This window comes from Panthera tigris, chromosome D3 (assembly GCF_018350195.1).
Source record: "Panthera tigris isolate Pti1 chromosome D3, P.tigris_Pti1_mat1.1, whole genome shotgun sequence".
Lineage (NCBI taxonomy): Eukaryota > Metazoa > Chordata > Mammalia > Carnivora > Felidae > Panthera > Panthera tigris.
In genome coordinates, this window is record NC_056671.1 from 333,127 (window position 1) to 346,552 (window position 13,426).

The following is a 13,426-nucleotide window of genomic DNA, read 5'->3' on the forward strand; positions in this document are numbered from 1 at the left end:
GCAAGAGAGAGAGCAGGGGAGACAGAGAGAGAATCCCAAGCAGGCTGCATGCCCACTGCTGAGCCTGACTCGGGGCTTGATGCAGGGCTATACGCGGGGCTCGATCCCACAACACCAGGATCATGACCTGAGTCAAAATCCGGAGTCAGACGTTCAAAGGAGTGAGCCCCCCAGGTGCTCCCTTGTTATTCTTCTTAAGTTGAATCAGAGAGGTAGACGAGGAACAACATCGGGAAGTAGAAGGCTATGACCTCCTGAGGGAGAAAAATGCCCTGGGTTCCAAATGTTCCAGAGAATGAGAGTCGCTTTCTTTTTTTTCTTTTTTTTTTTTTTAATGTTTATTTATTTTTGAGACAGAGAGAGACAGAGCATGAACGGGGGAGGGTCAGAGAGAGGGAGACACAGAATCCGAAACAGAAACAGGCTCCAGGCTCTGAGCTGTCAGCACAGAGCCCGACGTGGGGCTCGAACTCATGGACCGCGAGATCGTGACCTGAGCCGAAGTCGGCTGCTTAACTGACTGAGCCACCCAGGCGCCCCTATTTCTCTCTTTACAACATTCTCATTTCTTTTTCTTTTTAATTTAACTTTTTCTTTTTTTTTTAATTTTTTTTTAACGTTTATTTATTTTTGAGACAGAGAGAGACAGAGCATGAATGGGGGAGGGTCAGAGAGAGAGGGAGACACAGAATCTGAAACAGGCTCCAGGCTCTGAGCTGTCAGCACAGAGCCCGACGTGGGGCTTGAACTCACGAACCGTGAGATCATGACCTGAGCCGAAGTCGGCCGCTTAACCGACTGAGCCACCCAGGCGCCCCGAGAGTCGCTTTCTGGAGACACAGTGTGAGCCCGAGGGAATTTTTCCCTGGGACGACCAGCCCAAGCCGCTCAGGTGAGCGTGACTCAGTAGTCAGCCTGGGACACAGGTGTGTGCAGTGAAGGTGCCACAAGCACACACGTGCACGCGCACACACCTTATCCCGCTGATCCGGTGTGCCTCGTGGCATTTTACTATTACATCGTGAATAGTTTGCACACTGATTTTCAGAGTAAGAGCCAAAGTCATTGTGTTCTCAATCGAATGGCTTTCTCGGTGCCATGAACATTTTGTACAAAATGCTTTGTGTGTTAGAAACTTATTATTTTTAATTTTTTAAATGTTTATTTATTTTTGAGAGAGAGAGAGGAAAGGAGAGAGAACGAGTGTGAGAAGGGGAGGGGCAGAGAGAGAGGGAGACACAGAATCCGAATCAGGCTCCGGGCTCCGAGCTGTCAGCACAGAACCTGACACGGGCTTGAACGCATGAACCACGAGATCATGACCTGAGCCGAAGTCAGATGCTCAACCGACTGGGCCACCCGGGCATCCCTGTATGTTAGAAACTGCTATTTTTTACGTTTTATGTGCACCCTGTTGGATGTTCTCGAAGGTGCTAAAGGGGAGCTCTGTGGCGCACGAATGTCAGCCTGCTTGCCTTTCCTGCCCTTGGCCTCTCCCAGTCGTCACCGGGCCGTGAGAGAGGCTGCGCACGTCCCAGCCCTGAGCCCCTCGGGGCCGACGTTTAAGTAGGACACCCGTTCCTGATGGAGGGCAGGGTCAGGGCCAGAAATCAGGGCACAGTCAGGGGGCCCTGAGGGGAATGGCCGGAGCTCCCTGGTTGCCTGTACCCTGGCCCTCTGTCTGCAGAAGCTCCCTCTCGCCACCAGCCCAGGCTGTCCTCCCCTCCCCCGGGCAGGCTCCCCAGGGCTCCACGGTCTTCTGGTAGGTCTTTCCTCCCCGCTGCTGCTCCTGGAATCAGACTTGAAAGCAGGTATCGCCACGATTTCAGCAGCTGGGCTGCAGACCCCCGCTCCCTGCCTGCTGAAATGAGTCAGGAGGGGAAACGTGGCCCCCGAAATGCAGGAGCGGCCTGGTGCCCTGAGCCTGATTTCGGCTGGGGGTCACTAGCACATATATAAAAAGAGTATGTCTGGGGGCATCTGGCAGGCTCAGTCAGTTAAGTGCCTGACTCTTGATTTCGGCTCAGGTGGTGATCTCACGGGTTTATGAGTTCGAGCCCCACCTCAGGCTCCCTGTTGCCACACTGGGATTCTCTCGCTCCCTCTCTTTCTGCCCCTCCTCCCCCGCCCCCCTCAGAATAAATAGATAAACTTTAAAAAATAATTTAAAAAATGGTATATCTGCACGTACACAAGCATAGCCACAATAGTTTACTGTCAAAACTTTGCTGTGTTCTCACGTTTTATTTTTATTTTTATTATTTAAAAAAATTTTTTTATGTTTATTTTTTGAGAGTGAGAGACAGAGCATGAGTGCGGATGGGGCAGAGAGAGGGAGATACAGAATCGGAAGTAGGCTCCAGGCTCTGAGCTGTCAGCACAGAGCACGACGCGGGGCTCGAACCCGCGGACTGTGAGATCATGACCTGAGCTGAAGTCAAACGCTCAACCGACTGAGCCTCCCAGGCGCCCCATTTTTTTGGGGGGGGAAAGTTTTATTTATTGAAGTAATAAATACTTACTCTACACCCAAAGTGGGGTTCGAACTCACAACCCTGAGATCAAGACCAAGAGTTGCATGCTCTTCCAACAGAGCCATCCACGTTTTAAACGTTTTAAAGAAACAAGTGTGTGTTGAAAGCCCTGAGTACCGAGGCGGGGACAGCAGGCTGGTTCTGGAGCCAAGACGCACCGCCGTTGTCTGAAGGACCAGGGGAGGCGCCCGGACGCAGGGGCTACAAGAAACCGAGCACAGGGTCTCGGTGCCTGGGTCCCGAGCCGGGCCCTTGAGAAGGCCGGAACCACCCCCGCCCCCACCCACCGGTGGGATGTCAGGGGAGCTCTGGTTGGGAAGGCGGCCTCCCCTCCTACCCTTCTGACTCAGGCTGGGGGATGAAGACAGGCTACTTGTGCCCCTCATTAGAGGAGCAGTGGCTGCACCCCACGCCCATTCCTCCTCCACCTTTCCAGCCCCGGGGCCCACTCAAGTGAGGTGGAGAGGCAGGCAGAACTGCCCGGCCCTTATCGCCGGGGCCCCTCTGCACAGAGCCCAGCAAGGTGGGTGATGCTCTCCTTCCCCGCGTGCTGGAAGACGGGCTGACCCAAAGGAGCTATGGACAGGAGGTGCGGGGTATGCACTTGCTCAGCAGGGCCTGGTCCGTGCTGTCCTTCTCCGGTGACCTGAAGGACAGCGTGTCCAGGCAGCCCGACAGCTCGGGGCGGAAGGCACAGGGGAATGTGGGCACTACAGGGAGGATGCCGGCGCCTGTAGCATCTAGAAGGCCGTGCCTTTGGCCGGCCACCTGAGGCCCCCAGACATGGTACCCTGCTGAGGCTTCCTTGCCCCCGGGGGGAGGGGGGCAAACCACAGGGAAGCAGTGAACACGGAAGGACGGCCGCTCCCTCCAGGAAGCGGCCTAGCACAGGGGCCAGGGATGGCTGCCCATGCGGGCGTCTGCCTTCAGCCCGAGCGGCACTGTGAGGACCGAGAAGGGGAAGGAGCCCCCGTCTGTGGAGTGGCGCTCTGGGTCCCTACGTCCTTTTGCTCTGCAGTCACTGAGCAGGTGACCTCCCATGGTCCCCTCACTCACAGCGACACATCTCGGGCTTGAGGTGGGGGCAGCGGGCCGGCTGTCAGCAGACAGCTTGCACAGCGACACAGCCACACGGGAGGTATCTGGGGCCAGCACCAGTCTCCAAAGCTGCGGGTCCCCGAGGCACACCGCGGGGCCTGAGGAGGGTTGCGTCACCTGCCTGAAGTCTGGGGAGGCCCTTTCTCCTTGCCTGGCCCCCGCTCAGTGTGGGGGTGCCCCCGGGCTGCGGTTCCCGTCCAACAAGAGGGCAGAGGAACCATTTAAATACCTCTGGTGCCGGGGTGAGGCCGGTGACGTGGCCTACCTTCGAATAGGAGACCAGGGGTTTGCGGGCAGGTACGGGAGGAGGAGAAGGGACAAAGGAGACTCCGGGTGGGAAGGACTCAATCCCTTGTTCTCTTAGTGGAAGGGACAGGGCCCAGAGTTGGGAGCGAGCGATGGAGGTTAGCCTGTAAAGACTCCAGAAAAACATCTGTGAGGGACTGTGCCAGCAGATCCTGCCCTGCCTCAGTCCCATACAGTCCCTACTTCAGTCAGTCCCTTCCCCAAGGGAGCCTCGTTCCTGTTGGCGCAGAGTGGGGTTTAGACACCTCAGTGTGGATGCGGGTGTGTTCACTGCTCCTGAGATGTCATTACTGCTAAGCCATTTTATTACTATTATTGTTACCATTATTATTATTAATATAAGTAGGCTTCATGCCCAGTGTGGAGCCCAATGTAGGGCTTTAACTCATGACCCTGAGATCAAGACCTGAACTGGGATCAAGAGTTGGACACTGGGGCACCTGGGTGGCTCTGCTGGTTGGGCATCTGACTTCGGCTCAGGTCATGATCTCACAGCTCGTGAGTTCGAGCCCCGCATCGGGCTCTGTGCTGACAGCTTGAACCCTGGAGCCTGCTTCCGATTCTGTGTCTCCCTCTTTTTCTGCCCTTCTCCTGCTCGTGCTCTGACTCTCTCTCTCTCTCAAAAATACATAAGCATTAAAAATAATTACTTTAAAAAAAGAGTTGGACACTTAACCTACCGAGCCACCCAGAAACCCCTAGAACAAGGCCATTTTAATGGACGGAGCTAAGACATAGACACGCATGCACATATAGATGTACATTATGAATGCACGTTAATATTCTAACCCTAATCTAACCTCATGGGACTGGCCTCCCCTTCTCTCTTCAGGGTCTGTATCTGCTTCCTCCCACAGGGAAAATCCTAGTTCCCGCTAATATTAATCATTACTTAGTTATTTAATCATGTGTTCAGTTATATAACACAAAAGTAATCTTAGAATTTCTATGCCCATGCTACTTCAAAAACAACCAAAAATAAGCCTGGCTTTAGGAATTCTTCCCAGTCATAACAAAGGTACTGTATTTCAATCTACTTGGACGGCTTCTTCGTGTTTGTGTATTTCTTTTCTGTGATTATAGCATTTGTTTGAAATACAGTGAAGTCTGTGCTTTTATTTATTTATTTGGTGCTTTTATTTTTGTATTCAATTTTAAATGTTTTAAACCCAAATTTGTTTATTTAATATATGAATATTAATATTTGTATAATATTAATATACATTGTTTATTTAATATACAAATATTAGTATTTGTATAAATATATAAGAAATTTATAAAAAGTTCTCAAGTTAAAACTGTTCAAAAGTAGGGGCTCCTGGGCAGCTCAGTCGGTTAAGCGTCCAACTTCGGCTCAGGGCATGATCTTATGGTTCATGTGTTCGAGCCCCACATCGGGCTATCTGCTGACAGCTCAGAGACTGGATCCTGCCTGCTTTGGATTCTGTGTCTCCTGCTCTCTCTGCCCCTCCCCCACTCACACTCTGTCTCTCTCTCAAAAGTAAATAAACACTAAAAAAAAAGTATACTCAGATTATTCTTTCTCTTACCTTTCTACTACATTCATAGTCACCTCATGTAGGAAACCTATTTCATTGGTTTCTGGCTATCTTTCTACTGTTTTGCAAAAATAAAAATAAGTAAGCATACGTATCTTTTTCCTGTCTCCCCTTCTTAAGAGGTATACTTAGTATACATGTATTATAATATTCATATTCTATAGTACTATTCATAGTAGGCAAATATGGGGTCTATCAACAGTAAAAAAAATAATGGGATATACACACAGAAGAATTCAGCAATGTGAATAAATCATCTACGACTAAATGCACATTATGGATAAATCCCACAGCATACGATTAAGTTAAATAAGCATGTTACAAAAAAAATTATACTGTACAATTCCATTTATATAATGCTCAAGAAGGCACAGCTCATCTATGGTGTGAGAAATCAGGACACTGGTGACTCTTGGGTGGGGGGAAAGACAAAGGATGCAGGAAGTGTTCTGCTAAGGTTAGGTTTCTTTAACTGGGTGGTGGTTACAAGGGAGTGTTTTGTTTGTAGGAAATCATCAAATGTACATACATGTGCACTTTTCTGTATATATGTTACATTTCAATAAAAAGTAAAGGGAGAATTCTGGAGTATTTACAATTAAAGGAGATTGGGCTGGAGATAAAATCACTCTGGGTTTCTTTCATCGGGTTATCTTTACGTCACAGGTGGCTTTTGTGAATCTTGAAAGATGAATGGGCTTTTCTCCAGGATCAGGTAGGAAAGGGGGATCACTTTGGCGGTGGTCTCCTGTTAGCGATCTCACAGGCCCCACCACTGACATGTCCTCACAGCAGGTGAGACCCAGCTTCACACCCTCACTGGACTCAGCCACTAAGTGAAAAGTCTGGTCCCTGACCAGACCCACTACTGGCTGATAGAGCTCTCACCTCTGACACCGGCCCCCATCCTGCCAGCTGCCAGATTCATTACCGACCACCCCCTTAACTTCTGACCCGTGGGACTGAGGCACTTCTTTCCCAGGAACCTAATGAAAGCTAAAACGAAGCAGAGATACATAAGAGCACTGATTTCAGCAGGCCGTGCCAAGGTCGCTGCTACCCTCTCCTTGCAGCGCCTGCCCACCTGTCCTGAGGGTAGCCAGGTCCTGGGGATAGCGGGGTTCTGGAGTAGCCAACCCTGGGGGTACCCCGGTCCTGCGGTAGCCAGGTCCTGGGGTACCCGGTCCTGGGGGTAGTTGGGTCTTGAAGTAGCCAGGTCATGGGGTAGCTGCGTCCTGGGGGTAGCTGGTCCTGGGGGTAGCTAGTCCTGGGAGTAGCCAGGTCCTGGGGTAGTCGGATCCTGGGGGTACCCCGGATTCCTGGGAGTTCCTGGATCCTGGGGGTATCCGGTCCTAGGGGTAGCCAGGTCCTGGAGTAGCCGGGTCCTGGGGTAGTTGGGTCCTGAGAAGAGCCGGGTCCTGGGGGTACCCGGTCCTGGGGACTAGCGTGGTCCCGGAGGTACCCCAGGTCTGGGTCGAGGTGGCCTGGGCACAGGTGCCGGCCAGAGAGGCAGCGGCAGGTGGTGAGGCCGGGGTGCACCGAGGGCCTAATGGGCTTAGGAAGGCAAGCCAAATTTTAAATCTGGTTTACAGAAAATGCTTTTTTACTCTTTATGACCGCTCAGCTAGTAACTTCTGGATTCCGTCCCGAGCCTGTCTGTTACTTAGAGACCGGATTTTCCTTGGTAACAGACCGCTCACGTTTCCATTGGCCAGGGAGCCCACGGCTATTGGCTCAGAGTGTGTCTGTCTGTCGGCCAATTCCCCGCCTCTGCGTTGCCAGGAGACAGCACCCTGCCTAGCAACGGGCGGCTGGAAAGGCCTCCGACCTCGGAGCCAGGGAGCCGCCGTTCCCGCTCCTTAACCGCCCCCGGGCGGTGGAGGGGCTCCTGCCGTCCAGGCCGGGAGTCTGCTGGGGTGGGCAGCCGGGGCTGCGCAGAGGGCGGAGGGATCCGGGGAGAGTGCTGCGGCTGCAGGGAGACGCCGTCCTCGGGCGAGCTTCGCGGGGGGCTCCAGCGGCCGGGACCCTGAGTGGGGACGGGGGCGCGACAGGGAGCGGTCTGTGGACTGCGAGTGGCCCCCCCCCCCCGGACCCACCCGTCCCTCTCGGGGCGCCAGGGCCGGGGGCGAGGTCTCAGGGCTGTCCTCCAGGACACCTGCAGGTCATCCAGGCCTTCGGGCGGAGGGCGGGCGCGCCCCACCCCTCCCAGCGCGGCGTCCGCTCTCATTCACGGATTTCTCGGAGACCGGAAGTGCTTGTTGCAGCCATCCACGTCCCTAGCGAGCTCCTTCGGGCTGTGGGGTCCTGTGGGTCCTTGGCGTTGTTCTTGTTATTTTGTGATTTTTGCCCCATTTTTCGCCCAGTTGTAATTACATGTAGGAACAGGGGCCACCGAGTTAAAATCTTCCCTAATGTATAGGTTTATTTATTTTTACCCTCACCTACAATTTGGAAAATATAGTCTCTCTCCATGGCAGCAAACTTAGCAGATTTTCATTTCTAGAGGGCATTCGACACAATTTGCACATTTTAAAAACATGTTTATTTATTGGGGGGGGGGGGGGCGCACAAGCAGGGGAGGGGCAGAGAGCGAGGGAGAGAGAATCCCAAGCTTGAGATCATGACCTGAGCCTAAATCGAGAATACTTAAGGACTGAGCCACCCAGGAGCCCCTGTGCATTCCTTATATAGCAGTTAAGGTGCTTCCAATATTTTCTATGGTGACTTCATCACCAATCTTCACTTAGAGGAGCACTTTTGCGCGTCTTAAAGGATGAATGGGCTTTCCTCACAGGATTGGGCTGGAGCGGGTAGCAAGAGGAGGTTCAAGAAGGAAGTGGCATGTGTACATCTCCTAAAATGGCTTTTATAAATGATAGAATAGTTAAAATCTCTTGTCAAATAGAAGATACGTATCAGGAATAAGTAAACTCTGAAATATAAGCTACATCTAAAACCATTTCTCTGTGGCTTCCCTTTAAGGCTAAGTCTATGCTGCCATGTGATATTGCTTTTCTCTGAATCCTGTGTTGCCTTGGTTTTGTAGTCTGTATTCTCTCTCAATTTCTCTGCTTAGAGTTCTGTATTTTCTTTAACTATTGGATATTCACAGGAATTGTTTGCAATGGGGACACTTCACTCTGTCACAGCAAGTATTTTCCCAGTGGTTTTCCATATTCTGTTCTTTCAACAGATTAGTGTTTTCCTGATTTTTTCTTTTGTTTTTTAAAATATTTACTTTTTTGGGAGGTGGAGGGGGGGGGACAGAGAGGGAGCGAGGAAGAGAATCCCAAGCAGGCTCTGCACAATTAGCACAGAGCCAGATGCGGGACTTGAACCCACAAACTGTGAGATCATGATCTGAGTTGAAACCAAGAGTCGGACTTTTAACCGACTGAGCCACTCAGGCGCCCTTCAACTTTTTTTTTTTCTTTCCCCAAATGAAATGAATTCCTTAGGATGATGCACAGAAGTAAAATCCCACACTGAGTGGTGGGACGTAAATAGAGGGTCTGGTGTTGATGGCCTGTGAATGTGTAAAATTACTTGTGAGGTTATAACAACTGTGAAACCACCTGTGTATAAATGTGGAGTTGTCTGTGTGAAGATAAATGTTTTTCCTGTATATCTGATTTCTTTCCCTCTTCTAGACCCTCTCAGTAAATATCTCCTCCAAAGGAAAAGTGTATTTTCTCTGTCACCTCTTACTTGGCAAGCCTTAAACTTGAGTGAATTTTACATCTTCTCTTTTTAGCCTTCAAAATAATTGTTTCTGTGTCTTAGTTTTCATTCCACAGAAGTTTTGGGTTCAGCTGTCAGACATTCATTGCCAGAAGCACAGTGTCATTGGCCCCATCTGATGTAATTGAGACAGTTCACCATTGATACCAGCACCCAGTTGCCAGATGTGCAGGAATGAGCAGTTAGTGACAAGCATTTGACCCCTAACTCTTTATGATTGCTCCAAGAGTGACTGCTTCCTTTCAGACAGTGGCACTCAAAGGTAGTGCATATTTCCCACCCAGGCTGGATATATTTTTAGATGTTTTCCAATGGATTTAAGCCATTAATTTACTAATGAAAAAAACCAGATTTCTCCACCTATGTAAATTATGGATTTAAAATTTTTTCCAGCTATGAATTGGCTTATAAATTAGTAAGCTTAATTCTATTTTTGAAAGCTGTGTCAAGAAAATAAAAAGCTCTTCGTCTGTACGTCAGACTTTTTTCCACTGCTTTATAGAGCTATAAGTGGTACAGATACTGCACTTATGTTAAGGCTACAATTTGTTGAGTTTTACATACGTGTATACCTATGAAAGAAGTTTTTGCAATCAAGGTAATGAATATACCTGGCAAGCCCCCCACTATGCATCCCTACCATATCCCTAGGCAACTTGAGCTGCTTTCTATACATAAAATTTACTATTAATCTTACAGATTTATATATATGTGAAATCATACACTAGATGTCTCTTTCTTTTTCTGGGGTCTCTCATCATAACCATTTTGGAATTTATCCACGATGTTGTATTAATTGTTCCTTTCTATTACAGAGTTGTATTGTTTGTTAACCCTTTGCCTTGGATATGTGTCATTTGTTAATCCATTATCAGACATGGGAAATCAGACCTTTTTTTGAGAGAGAGACAGAGACAGAGCATGAGCAGGGAGGGGTAGAGAGAGAGGGAGACACAGAATCTGAAGCAGGCTCCAGGCTCTGAGCTGTCAACACAGAGCTCAATATGGGGCTCTAACCCACAGACCATGAGATCATGACTTGAGCTGAAGTTGGACACTTAACTGACTGAGCCACCCAGGCACCCCAGAAAATCAGACCTTCTAATTGAAGGTGTCCCAAATCACAATTTTTTACAGTCTTTTTTTTTTTATTAAAATTTTTTTTAACGTTTATTTTTGAGACGGAGAGAGACAGAGCATGAACGGGGGAGGGTGAGAGAGAGGGAGACACAGAATCTGAAACAGGCTCCAGGCTCTGAGTGGTCAGCACAGAGCCCGACGCGGGGTTCGAACTGACGGACCGCGAGATCATGACCTGAGCCGAAGTGGGTCGCTTAACCGACTGAGCCACCCAGGCGCCCCTACAGTCTTTTTTAATGTTTATTTATTTATTTTGAGAGAGAGGAAGGGGGAGGGGCAGAGAGAGAATCCCAAGCAGGCTCCACACTCAGCACAGAGCCTGACACAGGGCTTGATCTCACAACCATGAGATTATGACCTGAGCCAAATGCAAGAGTCAGATGTTTAACCGACTAAACCACCCAGGTGCCCCTATAAATTTTTAAAGTCATGTTTCCTGCTAGATTACTAACATGAATACAAATTAATGTTTGAAACTGAAACCAACCATGTAAAATAATCTAGTTTCATTTTTTTAGGCAAAGAACTCTGTATGAAATGACCATATAATCTTAATGTGAAACATTAATTTAAAAATATTTTCTGGGGTGTCTGGGTGGCTCAGTCACTTACGCGTCTGACTCTTGATTTTGGTTCAGGTCATGACCTTGCAGTTCATGAGATTGAGCCTCATGTCAGGCTCGGCGCTGACAGCACAGAGCCTGCTTGGGATTCTCTCTCTCTCTGCCCCTCCCCTCCTTGTGCTTTGTCTCTCAAAAATAAACTTAAAAAAATTTTTTTCTAACAAAAGCCAAATATTAAATACTTGGTGGGTGCTTTTCTACACTGTTAGTGAAATTGCAAATTCTCACAACCATCCTGAAAAGCAGTTTCATAATGTGTATTCACAGCCTTGAAAAAAGCCAGTTTTTTATGAAGTGTAATTCCATTTCTAGTAATCTGTCCTAAAGATTTAACCCAGCATACACTCAAAGACCTTGTATGAGAACTTTGATGGAATAGGGTTTATTACACTGACAATTTGGCAACATCCTAAATGCCACACAGTAAGGAAACTGTTAAATTATTGTACACCCTTCCAGGGGAATATTAGGCAGCTCTTAAAATGTATGTTTCGTGGACATTTCAAAACATGGAAAAGGCTCATGATTTAATGTTAAGGGGAACAAAGCAAAGAATTGGACTGTCTCAAGTGTCCTTGACATTAGGGGTAAGATTGCTGCAGGAAAATTCTTACCCATATGAGGTGCCCTGGCTCAGATTTTCATGGGTTCTGTGGCTTTATCTTCCAGGCATGCTTTCCAGCTGTAGCACTTTGCTTTTGGAAACTGTGCTTACTTTCATTCTCCGGCCAATCACTCCACCCCAGTTGCCCCCACCTGCTTTTTGGGTTGGATGCCATGGGGTAGAGGAAGTGTGCTGTCATTCAGGACCAAGTCTGCCAGATTTGAGGAATATCCACGATTTTCCAGGTTGGACCTTTCTGGATGCATTTTCCTGTAACGTTAAAAGAGGTGTTTCCAGGGGCACCTGGGTGGCTCAGTCGGTTAAGTGACCCACTTCAGCTCAGGTCATGATCTTGTGGTCTGTGAGTTCGAGCCCCGCCTCGGGCTCTGTGCTGACAGCTCAGAGCCTGGAGCCTGCTTCAGATTCTCTGTCTCCACCTCCTTGCGCTCTGTCTCTCTCTCTCTCCCCCAAATATGAACATTAAAAAAAAAAAAAAAAGGTGTTTCCATATTGCTGTTATATTCCACTGTTACGACAAGTTTTTCAGGTCGTCCTCAACATTATAGCAGTTGAAAGGTGAAACATGTTGTAGGTGACCAGAAACTTGTACTTTACGTGGCGTTTAGATAAGCTCCTGCCTGGGTGATATTAGGCTTCCGGGGATGGGTGGCGTTTTAGAGCATTTTGCCGTCTACCGAAGATGACAGCTGACGTATCTGCTGTTGTTCCTGCTTTAGTGTCGCTGCTCACCGTCCCCTCCAGTTAGGAAAGGGCACACCTGCTTGTGCATACGTTTTGATATCACTAGAATTTTTATTTTTGAACTCTGAATCCTTTTTTTTTTTAATACATACTTGTATATACTCAACGTAGCACATATGTTAAATAAGTCCATAAGATGTTCTCTGGTGAAGTACGTCCATTTAAGATGAAAAACAGCCTTCATTTCCCTGGGTTACATCCTCAAAACAGAAACAAGTGAGTAATCGCTATTGGTTGGCCTCAATCTGTTTTGTGCAGGATAACATTAAATCATTTGAAGGAATTAATAAATAACTCGCAACGTGTTCTGTTGGAATCAGAGAAAGAGCAGAATGTCAAGCATCTGGGTAAGAGTTTCACTGCTGAGTTGACAGCCATGCAAAGCTGAGATGCTGCCGGGGCTAGAAAACTTAGGATTAGGCCACAACAAGGCCTGGTTAGCCAGGTCTATGCCGTCTCCAACAAAGAGTCCAATAGGGTGCTGTGTTTTGCTGTTTTTACATCCAAACCATTTTTTTTTCTTTTTCTTTTTAAGAGAGAAGGAGAGAGGGTGAGTGGGGATCGGGGGCGGGTCATGACCTGAACTGAAATCAAGAGTCCCACACTCCAGCGACGGAGCCACCCAGGCGCCCCCAAACCAGATTTCTTAAGAATTTTAAATTCTGGCCTTTCCTTTGTCCGGAATCTGAGACCAGCAGGGCAGACGCACTTTACTAAGCCTCAGGGGACAGGTACCTTCGTCCCGACCTCTTCTGTCTCCATAGTCCTGGAACCCGTCACCCCAGAAGCTTGGGAACTATTCACTTGGCTCAGCGTCCACCCAGTTCCGCTAAGGGTCTGCCTCGGGCACGCGGCTGGGGACCCCGAAAGCGGTCCCAGTGCCAGGCTCGGCAGAGAGCAAGCGGAGACCTCAGCGCCCACAAAATACCTCAGAGAGCATATTGACCTTTTTTACTTAAGAGAAACGGTAGTAGATTAAAAAAAAAAAAAAGGAAACATGACAAATTATGTAAGATTTAGATGACAGAGAGGGGAACACCGTGAACCATTTCTCCGCCA